This window comes from Macaca thibetana, chromosome 4, assembly GCF_024542745.1.
Source record: "Macaca thibetana thibetana isolate TM-01 chromosome 4, ASM2454274v1, whole genome shotgun sequence".
Classification (NCBI taxonomy): domain Eukaryota; kingdom Metazoa; phylum Chordata; class Mammalia; order Primates; family Cercopithecidae; genus Macaca; species Macaca thibetana.
Window position 1 is genome coordinate 14,625,948 of NC_065581.1, and position 4,847 is coordinate 14,630,794.

The 4,847-nt window shown below is 43.0% G+C and overlaps 1 non-coding gene across 1 annotated transcript; it reads left to right on the forward strand.

Annotated features, from left to right (window-relative positions):
• The first annotated feature begins 246 nt into the window (after positions 1-246).
• Positions 247-350, forward strand: LOC126953995 (U6 spliceosomal RNA). The gene has a single exon (XR_007725462.1). It is a non-coding gene; the product is annotated as a U6 spliceosomal RNA (small nuclear RNA).
• The last annotated feature ends 4,497 nt before the right edge of the window (positions 351-4,847 follow it).

Here is a 4,847-nt window from a genome sequence, read left to right on the forward strand (position 1 = left end):
GCTACTTGGGAGGCTGAGGCAAGGGAATCACTTGAGCCTGGGAGGCGGAGGCTGCAGTGAGCCAAGACTGTGCCGCTGCACTCCAGCCTGGGTGACAGAGTGAGACTCTGTCTCAAAAAAGTAAAAATAAAAATAAAAACAAAAGGATAGGTAGAGCTAAACAATTAAATGTCGTCACCATACAGATAACTGGAGGAAATAAGACTTGGTATATTACTTAGCAAAAATCCTTAAGATCCTCTTACAGTGCTCACTTTGGCAGCATATGTACTAAAATTGGAATGATACCGAGATTAGCATGGGGCCTGCACATGGATGACACGCAAATTCATGAAGCATTCTATGTTTTTTTTAAAAAAATCCTTGTAAATCCTTCACCCATTCATTTGACATTCATTCATTCATTGAATGTTCCCATTGTGTCTTGTTATGATCATGCCGTCCTTTTCCTAAGAACATACTTTGTATGACTATATTATATTTTTGGCAAAAAGGGGAATCAACCCTTATCCATTTAATTCATTCAACATTCATTGACTTCTCACCTCAAGCCATGCTACAATCATGTAGTACTTTCTTAGGAATATACTTTTCCTATATATCATATCATATTTTATTTTATTTTGTTTTGCTTTTGGTGGCAGGAGGGATGGTGTATATCAGAAAACTTTTCACGTTGGTTTGAGTGACTTAGCAAGAAGACACTTCCACAGGTTGAATCCATTTCATTCAATAGCCAGGCAGCGATTGTAGACTCATAGGGTTATAGAGACCTTGGAAGTGATCTCGCCAAGCTCCTTGCAGGAAAGACAAAGAAGTTATGGGCCAGATGTGGTGGCTCACCCTGTAATCCCAGCACTTTGGGAAGCCGAGGTGGGCGGATCATGAGGTCAGGAGATCGAGATCATCCTGGCTAACACAGTGAAACCCCATCTCTACTAAAAATACAAAAAATTAGGCTGGCGTGGTGGCATGCCCCTGTATTCCCCACTACTCGGGAGGCTGAGGCAGGAGAATCACTAGAACCTGGGAGGTGGAGGTTGCAGTGAACCAAGATCGCACCACTGCACTCCAGCCTGGGCGACAGAGTGAGACTCTGTTAAAAAAAAAAAAAAAAAAAAAAAAAAGTTATGTTACTCTTGCACAGTAATCCAGCTGCTACATCATGGAGCTGGAGCAATAGCCTAGGTCTCCTGGCAGTTGATCCAGCATACGTTCTGCTCCCCTACACTGCTGGGAATTCCAGTGTCTTGCGTTTATCTTCTCATAACAAAACACACAGTCTACTCTCTCCAACTTGGCCCTGGTGCTGAGGACATCTCTGACATCCCTGCTATGTGCCACTCTTGTCTCTGAAGGAGGATGCTCGGCTCCTCACAGTTCTATCAGCTCCCTAGCCCCATCTGTGTGCATGAGGACTGAGTGCCTGTGAGGCAGAGGGGCCTCAGGCTGGAGTAGCACAGGACACGCCAGGAACAGACAGGCCAAACCGGCTTCTTTTCTTTTCTATTTTCTTTTTTCTTTTTCTTTTTTTGGACACAGAGTCTTCCTCTGTCACCAGGCTGGAGTGCAGTGGCATGATCTTGGCTCACTGTAACCTCTGCCTCCCGGGTTCAAGCCATTCTCCTGGCTCAGCCTCCTGAGTAGCTGGGATTACAGGCGCCTACCACCACGCTCAGCTAATTTGTGTACTTTTAGTAGAGACAGGATTTCACCATGTTGGCCAAGATGGTCTTGATCTCCTGACCTCGTGATCCACCCGCCTTGGCCTCCCCAAAGTGCTGAGATTACAGACATGAGCCACTGCACTCGGCCCCCAAACTGGCTTATTTTCTTTGCTTACTTGGGAGTAAAATCCTTCCATGCCTGAATACTTTTCTTTTAGCCCCTGCTACTGGCAAAATGGTATCTCAAAGGCCTGGCTTGAGAAATGGCCATTCTTCTGCTACCCACACCCCATTCTTCTCCAAGGTGCTTCTCTCTCCCCATTGTCAAAGCCTTCAAGTATTTTTTCTGGTCAACTCAACTGCATACTGCAGTGCATGCTCCAGATCTAAATCATGCATGCAGTCTGGTGAATTATCAGCTCCTGTTATTCCATTTCTTCAGCCTAGGTTGAAACTTCTTTCAGCTCTTCAAGGCTCCTGGAACTCAGATCCACCCCTTCTGGCCTCTTTTAATAATTCAGTCCATGTTACCTGTGCTCTGCCAACGGGGGTCCTTCAACGAGCCTTTTTCTTGGTCTCTTCTTTTCATTGCCGTGAGCCAAGCTCTGTGTGTTAATTTTAATGGCTGTTCTCAAGGGCAAGTGATGCCCTGTACTAGTTTCCTGAGGCTACTATAATAAACTACCATAAATTTGGGGGCTTCAAAACAACAGAAAGGTGCTCTTTCACAGTTCTGGAGTTTCAAAGTCTGAAATCAAGGTATTGGCAGGACCATGTTCCCCTGGAAGACCCTGGGGAGAGTTCTTCCTTGCCTCTTCAAGCTTCTGGTGGCCCCAGGTGTTCCTTGGCTTGTGGCTGCACCATTCCAATTGCTGCTTCCATCTTCACGTGGTCTTCTCCTCTTCTCTCTGAGTGTTCTCCTCTTCTGTCTCTTTAAGGACAGTTGTCATGGGATTCAGAGCCCATCCAGATAATCCAGAGTAAACTTATCTTGAGGTCCTTAACTTAGTTATCTCTACAAAGACCCACTTCCCAAATAAGGCCACACTCACAGATTCTGGGGGTAAAGATCTGGACATGTCTTTTGGGGGTATCCATCACTCAGTTCACTACACTGTCTTCTAGCAATGCTATTCACCCCTCAGCAGAAGTTGAATTATTGTACTTTGGATATTGGATGCTGGGTATTTGGTTGGCATTGGAGGTACAAGATGAATGAGGCATGCTTCCCACCCTACAGAAGTTCTTAATCAGGTAAATCAGACAGAAGTGCAAATAGGTCATTATACTACAACATAATAGATGCTATTTTTGAATAGGAAAAGTCCCATCACTCATGAATTCTATGGCCCATTTCCCTGAAAATTCTCATATTCCAAGCAGTGTCATCTTCCTTTTTGTTAATATGTCACTGAATCTGCTTAATCAGAAAAATGAATACCGGTGGGGAAAAGGGGTGGGAAGGGGGACAAGGGAGATTTATTCCCTGGAGAAGTCTCTCTAGGCCACATATGTCTGTCTGAATATTAGGAATAATAGTAGACATTTGGCAAAAACACTGCACTGGGGGTAAAATGCTTCTGAGGTCTGAACAGAGAGCATCTCAGAGTCAGAAAGAGCTCACACATGGACAGAAGTGATGGCTCCCTGAAAAGGCCTCCATGGATTTGCGCACAAATTGACCACTTGGATGGACGCCAAGAAGCAGTCTCACTCCTTCACTCTTGAGTTGTTTAAGCATTTTAATACTTTACTCATGTGGGGCTGTATCTGAGACCTGTGTGAAACCTTGCATGTTTAGTACTCCAGATAGGAGATGGCTTGGCTTAAAGATAGGGAAACAAGGCCAGCGCTTCACTTCAAGACCAGTCATCCTAGGACCCTTTCCCAAATGTTCTGAGTAGCGAGGAGGGTGGGGTTGTGTAGGACACTATTCAGGAGATTAAGGATACTGGGTGGAGAGAAATCAAACAATACTTTGTGTAGTGATTCCATAAGACTCCTATCTCACAACAGAGGTTCCTTTCTGAGGCTAAAGTCTTCCATAATCTAGGGGGCAATTTGTGGATAATGTTCAGCCTTGAAAGCTGGTGCATACAGGCATCAGGAAGCTTGGTAAGAAGACAATGTGCAAATTGGCTGGAATATTGCGATTCAAAAATAGAACTCAATGTTGTTTACTACAGTGAGTCCTACACTCTACTTTTTAAAAACATACAGTGTATCTTGTAGTAAAACGAATTTTCTTATGATTATTTTCATAGTTGAGAGTCACTGAATAAGACATAGATGAATCATCTGAAACGAGCCCTTATCTTGTGTCCTGCTATTACCTCTCAAAAAACAATTGCACCCTGGAAGAGAGTTTCAAAATAATTAGCAAGAACCCACCAAACAAAATTCAAAGCTCTGCTAGAAAATTATCTAGGAAGTCAGGCTTTGGTGACTCTGCCCGGTAAAGAACTTTTTCTGCATGAGATACATGGCAGTTGAAAGATACCCTGTTGCCAGTTCTAATCTCTGCTCTTCAAAATGGATTCTGTTAAGTTCTGAGTGTAATATTTTGACAAATAAGAACAATAATAATCATAATTGTTATACCATCCCCAGTACTATAAAGGATAATGCCTCCATCTACCTGATTTTACCACTGAAAAATATTATGAAGGGAGTGAAGAGTTGACCTGGCCAACTGCTAGGTTCTCTCAGCTTACACTTTAGCCAAAAGAGGACAATTTGTGCTGACCCTATCTAGTCCTTGAAGTTCAGGGTGACTCCAGTGAGACCCGGCATTACGTTATACAAGTGAGTCTACCACACACACACAAAAAGGTTCTGATTCATTTATCCATCCTAATTCAGCCTATTAGAAAAATCAAGAAACTCTGTCCTTCAAAAAAATAGAGAGAAATGCATTGGTAAACTCTGTCTACTGATCTCATTGAAGAAGTCAGTGATATGAGGCACTATTAAGCTTATAGAGTCCCTTTTGTCTTTCCAGGATTGATTTTTTCACAACGTTTTAGTAACAAATATTTCATGAGGGCCTACTATGTGCCAGGCATTGTGCTAAGGATTAGAGATGGGGAATACAGAATACTGAATAAATTAGAATATAATGTGATAATCAATATTACAGGAGAACATGCAAAGTATTGTCAGAGAACAATCTAGTAAGAT